The 10,000-nt window shown below is 49.8% G+C and overlaps 1 non-coding gene and 1 pseudogene across 1 annotated transcript in view; both read right to left on the reverse strand.

The window, feature by feature from the left end:
- The window catches only part of LOC143219627 (large subunit ribosomal RNA), an 11,501-nt pseudogene extending 3,128 nt beyond the window's left edge, over nt 1-8,373 (reverse strand).
- Nucleotides 8,374-9,941: 1,568 nt separating this feature from the next.
- The window catches only part of LOC143219593 (5.8S ribosomal RNA), a 155-nt gene continuing 96 nt past the window's right edge, over nt 9,942-10,000 (reverse strand). Inside the window, exon 1 of the ribosomal RNA XR_013011388.1 lies at nt 9,942-10,000. This exon is cut by the window's right edge and continues 96 nt beyond it. This is a non-coding gene — a ribosomal RNA (5.8S ribosomal RNA).

The raw sequence follows: 10,000 nt of genomic DNA on the forward strand, positions 1-10,000 counted from the left end.
GTTTGCTTTTAGTTGTCTTTTTTGGTTTCTCTTTCGTTTCTTTATTGGCCTCTGCTATAGCCTTTTCTCCAACTCTATTCTCCTTCTTTTCTCCCTTCTTCGTCTTGTTTTTGTTGTTTTTTGTTTTGGTTTGTTTATTATCTTGTTCCATGTTATTCCCACGAGTTGGGACGAAAAACAGTCACTCCCCGGGTGACGCCCTTTCCAGGGAGAAGGCTTATACAACAGGGTTCGCCTTAGTCCTGAGGTTTAGCCACTAGGCGATCAGTGCTCCCACCGATCATCGACGTTCGTGCAGGGAACGTCGACCCTCTTTCACCGCGGTCTCCGGCTTAGAGGTCGGGATTTGTTGAGGGGTTTTTCTCCCCGCGGTCCGACACACAATTAAGGTAAGACCCTCGGTCTCACTCCCGTGACGTACCACCGGGTTACGCTCCGGTGGGTCGTTGCCACGGCGAGGAGTTTTCCGATTTTGCGAGTGCCACGGTGATCGCAAGCGATCACTCACGTAAGAGCACTTCCAACCAGAGCCCCGTTCGTCACCCGAGGGTGTCCAGGTCCTACCACTTGGAGGAGGGGTTGGCGCACCAGGGAATAAAACCCTGGACCTTCTAGGACCCAGTAGATAGGGACAGAGGGAATCTCGTTAATCCATTCATGCGCGTCACTAATTAGATGACGAGGCATTTGGCTATTCTCTGTACGGTACTACTTACTTAAGCAGCCGTATACTTCCGTGGTTAAACCCCCACGTTGGGTATATAAAAATATGTACAAAACTCCCGGGAATGGATTAACTTCTATCCGAGGCCTACTTTCTAGGCCGCTGCCAAAGGACCTGCCTCGGCGCTTGGAAAAATTAGTAACGGGGACCCTTTCGGGAGGCGAGCTTGGTCTTGCACCGTAGGTGCGCGTCCAGGGAAAACCGCGAGGAGGTGTCGCCCCGGATTCTATGTGATAGAATCCGCCCCGCGCCTCACTGTACAATAGTATCAGCAGAGACTCGCACCGCTTGGTGTAAAAGGCCAAGCGGGCTGGAATTCGTTCAGCTGGCAGCTGCTTTGTCATTTGGCCATAGGCCTTTAATAAATAGTCTTGGCTTGTGCCGTGTCAGTGTTAAAATTTTCTCGACCGAAGTCGCGTCCAGTAATAAATAGGACGATCACTACACGTAGAGCAAAATAAATAAATAGATAAAATGTACAACGATTGTCGTCAATCGTAGTCAATAAAAGCGTTCGCGATTTCTATCGACGAACGGAGGGCAATCATCGCAACAGTAATTATATTGCCTCTTGTAAACCCTAGGGTCTTCAGGTTCCTTACCGTTCCTGACGGTATGGCGCCTCTGCAGCCTACTACCACTGGTAGTACTTCGGCTGTTTTACACTTTAGCTTCACTTTTAAGTGTTCTGCGGTTTCTTTGTATTTGTCTATTTTCTCTTTTCTAGCCTTTCGGAGATTCTCCTTATCCTCATAGCGGACTGTTACATCTACTACTCGGAGGTTGCCTTCTTGGTCTTTGATAACCAAATCAGGCTTCTTCAACTCTCCGTTTACATTAACTGTAGGCTCTCTGAACACCGTAGAACCGCTTGGCGCCTTATTTTCGATCATTCTCACGATCTCGTCGTGTCTGTGGATCCGTGCTGGCTTCGTGTGTATGCAGTTGCCCAGCACGTGCCCCAGGGTTTCGGCTTGGACTTTGCACTTTCGGCACATTGGATCAATATCCCTCCTGGCTCTCCTTAATGCTACTCTTGTGCCGAAAGTGTTGGTCCGTAGTTTCAGGGCATCTAGGTAACGCGATGGCTTCAATAATTCTGGCTTGTATAGCCATGCGTTCCCGTGTTTGTCATCGTAAAACTCATAAACACCATGGCCCTGTGAGACGAGTAGTCCCCATTCCTCGTGGCACTTTCTTTTTAATTTGCAACGATTGGCTTCTAGTTCTTCCTCAGTTGCTGGCCACTGGAGGCCTACCGATCTTGCATACTTAGTTAAAATGTCCTCCTGTCTTCGGTAGGCCTCTACCACCGCTTCATCCTCACTATCTCTCATTCGGAGGCCATTCCGGAGCTTTGCGATACGCACAATATCTGCAACCTTCTGGATTCCTAGGCCTCCGTTCCTCTTACCAGTATATAGCAATCCGTCCGCGGTAGACGGATGGAGATGTAGGATTTTCTTTATCACTTGTTTTACCTCCTGGTCTATTTCATCCAGGAGGTTAAGCGGTGGCGGGCTAGCAATCAGCATATGAATGTATTTGGGCAGCAAATGAACTCTGATCAGTTCTATTTTCTGGTGGGGCTTGAGCCCCATCATATTTATGTTCATTGCTGCCCTTATTATGCTCTTAGCTTCCAAGCATTGCAACCCCGACCAAGGTTTGATATTAATACCTAAGTATTTTATAGCGTCTTCTGGCTGTGACGCTGGCACGTGTTGATTCCCTATTTTAATTTCAGGGTCCTTTAAGTGCCACGTTTTGTTTTTGTGGACGATCTGAAATGTTGCACATTTACTTGCCTGTATATTCATACCCAGGCTATTCAAGTATTCGTTCAGTTTCTTGATCTGTCTTGCCGCCTCTTTTGCAGATTTGGCTATTAAGACTAGATCGTCCGCAAAAGCAAGAATGGAGACTATCTCGTCTCCAATCTTAATGCCCTCCGCCGTCTCGTCAATACAATCAATTATGGGGTCTATAATGGTGTTAAACAGCAGCGGCGATAGTGGATCGCCCTGCTTTACCCCTCTGTTTAGTCTTATTCTTATTCTCCCGTTTTCTTCTTTGGTCTTTATTTCTGTCCAGCAGTCGTCATACATTCTTTCAATGTAATCCGCCACTGCTGACGGGAGACCTTTCCTCTTCAGCCCATCTCCCACAGCCTTATGGGGGATAGTATCAAATGCTTTTGATATGTCGACGACCGTGATGACTCCTCCTGTTTTCTCCTTCATTTCCTTCACTACTTTGTCGAGGATGGATATGTTGTATTTGCATCCATCCTCCATTGTGAACCCTTTTTGCCTCCTGCTGTTCCTAATTACTTTCCGCAATCTCACGTCTATCATAGCGGAGTATATTCTACCCAGTAGCGAGCCAATTGTGATAGGACGCCAGTTTTTGACGTCCTTTGTATCTTTACCGGCTTTCGGTATTAAGGTGGTTCGATTTTTCTTCCACTGCTCTGGGTACGTTTGGAACAGCATGAGAGCATTATACAATTTCCATAATATGTGAAGGAATCCAGGCTTTCTTAAATGAGCCTTCTTCACGCCGTCGACACCTGCCGCTGTGTCATTTTTAATTCTCTTCATTTTCTCTATTATCTCTTGCATGGAGATGGGCTTCCAGCATTCTTCTAGAGGAGAGATTGTACTCGGGCCCCCTCCGAGTTTCGGTATACCTGTGGTGGGTCCACTAGTTCCCCACAGGTTACCGTAGAGCTCCTCAATATCAGCTCTTTCAGGAAGCTCAATTTGCTTCCTGTTCTCTATTTTCTCTCCCGCGACCGCCATATCCACCAACTTCCTTGGGCATTTCTTGTATAACTCTTGGTACCGAGCGTATCTGTACTTGAGATAGCGGGTGCGGTCGCTTTCCCTTGTTCTATTCCCGCTATCTCCTCTTCTGACGCTAGCTTCTGCCCTTATTTCCTCTTTCAACTTGTCCATCATTGCGTCGATGATACGCTCGGTGTCAAGGGGCTCCACCTCCTCCTTGTCGGCCAACTCCATGATCATTCTCTCTATTCCTTTCAATTCATGATCTTCGCTTAGAGGGAGGGCCTTTATTGCCGCTCTAAACGGCTCTTTCCAGACGTCGGTTTGTTCCATCAATTCTTCCTCCGTCTGTTCTTCTGTTGCCGATTCATAGGAAGAACTCGAGCTCGAGTCTTCCTCCTCGACAACATCTTCTGTCCTCCGAGTGGGTATTAATCCCATGAGCCTCCTTTTCTCACCGATTTGTTTGGCGGTTTTAGTAGTTATGAACTTTGCAATTTGTGCGTTTGGCTGTCTCAGGCTTTTATACAGCTCATTTAGTCGGACGAGTTCTTGCTTCTCCTCCGTTGTCCAGACCGAGGCTCTATTGACTGGACGGTTTGAAGTCGCTTCCCTCGTCCTTGCATCGTTCCTTACTACTGGATGTCGGTGTCGTTCGTGCTGCGAGAGCCCCATCCGTGTATTAAAGGCACTTCTGCAGTTGGGGCACTTAAACCGACCTTCTTGCTCTGGTGCCATCCCTCTACACCATGGGATATGGCACCTGCACGCGTGGACCTTCTCAAATATTCTTTCGCATTGCGCGCATCTCCATCCCACTTTGCAATTTGCGTGCTGCTGGTCCAGGTGCTTTATGAAGTCCCCAACTTCCAGAAATTGTCTGTTTCGGCTCCCGCAGAACCGACATTTTATTTGCCCACTCAGAGGCAGATCCACGTACATACCGAAGTCATTACCAGGGGCATTGCCAGAATCGTTACCAGTGGCCCTCCTGTCCATAGCGGACAAGTCCGCCGCAGAGGACCCAGGGCCGGGATCCTCTACGTCCGAGGCGGGAGCGCTGTTGTCACTGGCCATAATTTTATGTTTGTGTGATCGTCTCCCGTCTATTTTCACTTTCATTAATCAGTTTCATTTCCAGGTACTTGCCATGTCGTATAGGTGTCCAATCCAAAAGCGAAGGGGCCTACTGCTGACAGACCCGCTACCTTTCTCCACAGTTTGTAACTTTAGGGTCTTCTCGACCAGCACTTAGTGCTTAATATCTCCTCCTTTCTTCCACTTCCTTTAAAAGAACTTTACTTATTAGGGCACTTATGTACCCGCGCCTGTCTGCCAGCCTAGGTCCCTCCGCCCCGCCACTACCGACTTAGTTCCCACGTCATATCAGTGGTATCCAGCGGGGCCTCGAGGAGGCGCGTGTAGTGACTTGGGAGCGAGAGGCTATGTATTCGCATCATCTACCCCGAGTAACTATTAAATCCACCATTGACTCGTCTCATTGGAAAGCCGAACGAGTTGCCTTGAGCTGTACGGTGATGCCAGTGTGCGAGGGGAGAAAGTGGCCTGCGGCTAGGGCTCCGTCAGGTCTTCGGACTTACGCTCTCAGCAGCGTGTAGCTTCACGCCGCCAAGTACAAGACGTCTCGCTCCACGAGGGCGGCGTGTAGCCTTGCCCCAATGGCTTGGATACACGCGCGATCGTGTCGCTTAACGCCGAGTACTGACGGCGTGTTGCTTTGAACCGGGTTACAGCAAAAAAACTGCACCTCTTCAAAAAGCCTCAAAGGCAAATAAAAATCGATTGACGCGGTGTACAGTACGTCGTACACAACACGCCAACCGAAATTCATCCGGTCCGCCAGCGGATGTTATACACTACTCACCACTCGCACTGGTGTTCTCTATGCTGGTCATCAGCAGCTGTTATGGCGAACAAATGGTCTGAACCCTTGGTGGATTAACTCTTCATCTTGGATACTAGACCGGGCAAGCCCGGCCCGACACCTCAGCGATGAGAGTTCTCACCTCTCTTCCGGATTAAATCCGGTATGATGGCTACGAGGCCCCACAGCTCAAGTTCCCAGGCCTCTACCATCGTATCGAATATAAAGCCTTAAGAGAGTCATAGTTACTCCCGCCGTTTACCCGCGCTTTTTTGAATTTCTTCACGTTGACATTCAGAGCACTGGGCAGAAATCACATTGCGTCAACACCCGTGGGGGCCATCGCAATGCTTTGTTTTAATTAGACAGTCGGATTCCCCTAGTCCGTGCCAGTTCTGAGCTGAGCGTTGAATGGCGGCCGAAGAGGACGATCGTTCTAGACGAAAGCCTCGCAGCAAGGAAGATCCGCGGGAGGCCAAGGCACGGGACCGAGCTCGGATTCCCATCAATGTGTTCACCTCGCCCAGGCCCGGCACGTCAGCCAGACCCGCTTCCCGACCAAGCCCGACACGCCCCGCTCCTCAGAGCCAATCCTTATTCCGAAGTTACGGATCCAATTTGCCGACTTCCCTTACCTACATTAATCTATCGACTAGAGGCTCTTTACCTTGGAGACCTGCTGCGGATATGGGTACGAACCGGCGCGACACCTCCACGTGGCCCTCTCCTGGATTTTCAAGGTCCGAGGGGAAGATCCGGACACCGCCGCAACTGCGGTGCTCTTCGCGTTCCAAACCCTATCTCCCTGCTAGAGGTTTCCAGGGAACTCGAACGCTTATACAGAAAAGAAAACTCTCCCCGGATCTCCCGACGGCGTCTCCAGGTCATTTTGGGTTACCCCGACGAACACTCTTACGAGGGCCCGATTGGTAAGCGGTTCCGCTGCCGGGTTCCGGAATAGAAACCGGATTCCCTTTCGCCCGATGGGTGTGTGTTTATCATTTAATGATATTTTGCTCTCTCTTAGGACACCTCATCTACATAGGATTTCTCTTAGGGCTTAGGATCGACTGACTCGTGTGCAACGGCTGTTCACACGAAACCCTTCTCCACGTCAGTCCTCCAGGGCCTCGCTGGAGTATTTGCTACTACCACCAAGATCTGCACCGACGGCGGCTCCAGGCAGGCTCACGCCCAGACCCTTCTGCGCACACCGCCGCGACCCTCCTACTCGTCAGAGCTTCATGGAAGACGCGCCTTTAAAAAAAGCTAACGTCAACCTCACTTGCCGCTGACGGCGGAGTATAGGCGCGACGCTTCAGCGCCATCCATTTTCAGGGCTAGTTGCTTCGGCAGGTGAGTTGTTACACACTCCTTAGCGGATTCCGACTTCCATGGCCACCGTCCTGCTGTCTTAAGCAACCAACGCCTTTCATGGTATCCCATAAGCGTCGACTTAGGCGCCTTAACTCTGCGTTTGGTTCATCCCACAGCGCCAGTTCTGCTTACCAAAATTGGCCCACTTGGCACTCTGATCCAATATAATCTCGTGGCTTCATTGATCCAAGCAAGCCAGAGATCTCACCCATTTAAAGTTTGAGAATAGGTTGAGGTCGTTTCGGCCCCAAGGCCTCTAATCATTCGCTTTACCAGATGAGACTCGCACACGTTCATCAAAAGAGAACGAGCGAGTGCCAGCTATCCTGAGGGAAACTTCGGAGGGAACCAGCTACTAGATGGTTCGATTAGTCTTTCGCCCCTATACCCAGTTCCGACGATCGATTTGCACGTCAGAATCGCTACGGACCTCCATCAGGGTTTCCCCTGACTTCGTCCTGACCAGGCATAGTTCACCATCTTTCGGGTCCCAACGTGTACGCTCTGGGTGCGCCTCTTCTCGCAATGAGAACGAGACGCCCCGGGAGTGCGAGGCCGCATCGTGACGCGGCCCATCCTCCCTTGATCGACGCTAAGGTACGATCTTCACTTTCATTGCGCCTTTAGGTTTACATGTCCCAATGACTCGCGCACATGTTAGACTCCTTGGTCCGTGTTTCAAGACGGGTCCTGAGAGTACCCAAAGCAGTAGCGTCGCTGACCGGTAATTCAAAGCTTGGCCAGTCCGAGGACACCGCCTGCTAACAGCTGGTTAGGCCCGGAGCCGGCGCTAGGTCCGTACCATCCGGGTGACAAACTAACCGAGCTTGCGGCGGGCCTGACGCACACACATTCGAAAATGGATTGGTTGCGGCCCGATACCGTCAGAGTACCGTCACGCAGCCGGCCAGGCGATCGAGCGTCTGCCGTGTGCGCACGAAGGCGACACGACAGGCAACAACTCGAGCCGTAGACCGACACGCAACGGGTCGCGACGTTCTACTAAGGGAGAAGTGCACGACTACGCGACCGGAACATTTGCCGAAGATGGTGTACCCTCGCACTGGAACCACCGAAGTGGCCCATTACGGGCTATCTGCGCACCAACGGAAGCCAGCCTCGTCGACGATGAATCTCCCCATTCGATCTTTTGGGTTTCTCAGGTTTACCCCTGAACGGTTTCACGTACTCTTGAACTCTCTCTTCAAAGTTCTTTTCAACTTTCCCTCACGGTACTTGTTCGCTATCGGTCTCGTGGTCATATTTAGCCTTAGATGGAGTTTACCACCCACTTAGGGCTGCACTCTCAAGCAACCCGACTCTAAGGAGAGGTCCTCCCGAAACGCGTACCAGTCGCTACGGGCCTGGCACCCTCTACGGGTAAATGGCCCCATTCAAGATGGACTTGGACGCGGTTCGACGTCTCGGGATAAATTGACCCTCCTGAACACTACATTTCCCAACGGCAGAACCGCGGGATTCAGTGCTGGGCTAATTCCTGTTCGCTCGCCGCTACTAAGGAAATCCTTGTTAGTTTCTTTTCCTCCGCTTAGTAATATGCTTAAATTCAGCGGGTAATCTCGCCTACTCTGAGGTCGTCGTACGTGATACAAAATTTTGTGTGTTTCGGCCGAAAGAGCGTAAAAGTAGTACTCGCGAAAACGTACAAAGCACAAAAAAAAAAGAAAAAAAAAGAAAACGAAACAACACTACACGACAGAAGAGAGAAAAAGGTAAACAAAAAACCGATATATGCCTTATGCGCCACACCAAAGTGTCAATATAATTCTTTCTTCATCTCTCGTCGATCGGAAACTCTCGCTAGACGATCTGGCCGGTTAACTTTAACGTCCGTCGAAAAGAACTTTCGGGGACTGGACGACCGACAGATCGCGCGGTTCCGCACGAATCGACAATGAAGAAAAGAAAAGACATGGGGCGACCGACATAAAGGTTCTCATCATTGGATATACCTTTTCTCTCTCCGCGGTGCTGTTCCGTGCGTGAACACACAAGTGTGTCTTTTGCGTCGTGTGACAATCAAGTTCGAAATAAGCCTCGCCAATAGAGGAGTATACATATTATTAAAAAAAAAAAATAATAATACATATAACCCGGTGGGATTTCTTTTTCTCTCTACTTCTATATAATTGAACCAAAAACCACGGGGGTACAGAAACGTTGCGCACGAAACGATTTATCATCGATCAAACGCAAAACCAAATTAGAGACACGAGAGAAAGAGAGTAAGATCTCAAGACGCTCATAGGCCGTCATCAATACGATTCAACGCGAACGTGGCGATGGAATGGCAATCGCACAGATTAGCGAGGACACGTCGACGACGGGGAATAATTCCGACCCGATCAAGTACGACGTGCTCATCCCGCACATTGCTGCGCTTTGCTCCGCTGTCCATCGATCATCAAAGCGTTCGCGATAGAACGAGAGATCTCTTTCGTCTCTTCCCTCGAAGACTCGAAAAGGAATGTGTGTTTGTCGAAATCGCCGGCAACGACGACCCTCCGCCGTATGGCAATTATAACGTAGAGTTAAGAAACTCATCCACGCACAGGCATATTCTCTCCCTGGGGCTTAACATTGCCACACCACACACACTCTGTGTGCCACACAGTATTCTTTCTTTCTTTTATAATTTGTGTGTCCATCTCTGTAGTCTCGCGAGACTCTTGTAAATATACCTCTTTCGTATATACGCATCATTTCAGGCGACGTCGGGAGCGCGTTAAATGTTCATGAGTGGAAACGCTTCTTTCCGCAAGGCGAATCGTTTCGCAGAGAAGGTGAGAGATTTGGAGATCCTCGTCGAAGCGGTGCCTTACGGGCGGTCGTATTTTCAATACGACTCACGACACCGTAAAAACACTCACGCAAGTCCGAACGTAAGAAATACCAATCCCTACTTCGCCTCTCGTGGAAACTAGATATATATATATTTGTATGTGTTTATAAGACGCAATGCAAAAATTGGCAATTTTCACAGAACCGCGACAAACGCCGACGAAACGCCCATCATTCGCTCGTACGTAGCATCTTTGCAACCCGACTCCGAAACGCTCTTTGGCGCCCTCCAAAAATATATTTGGAGAGGTAAGCGACGGCGGGGACTTACAAGAGCAACGCAAGCAGTTTATGGTTACGTAAACGACCCTCAGCCAGGCGTGGTCCAGGAATTGTATCCGTGGACCGCAATGTGCGTTCGAA

Source organism: Lasioglossum baleicum, unplaced genomic scaffold (genome assembly GCF_051020765.1).
Source record: "Lasioglossum baleicum unplaced genomic scaffold, iyLasBale1 scaffold0055, whole genome shotgun sequence".
NCBI lineage: Eukaryota > Metazoa > Arthropoda > Insecta > Hymenoptera > Halictidae > Lasioglossum > Lasioglossum baleicum.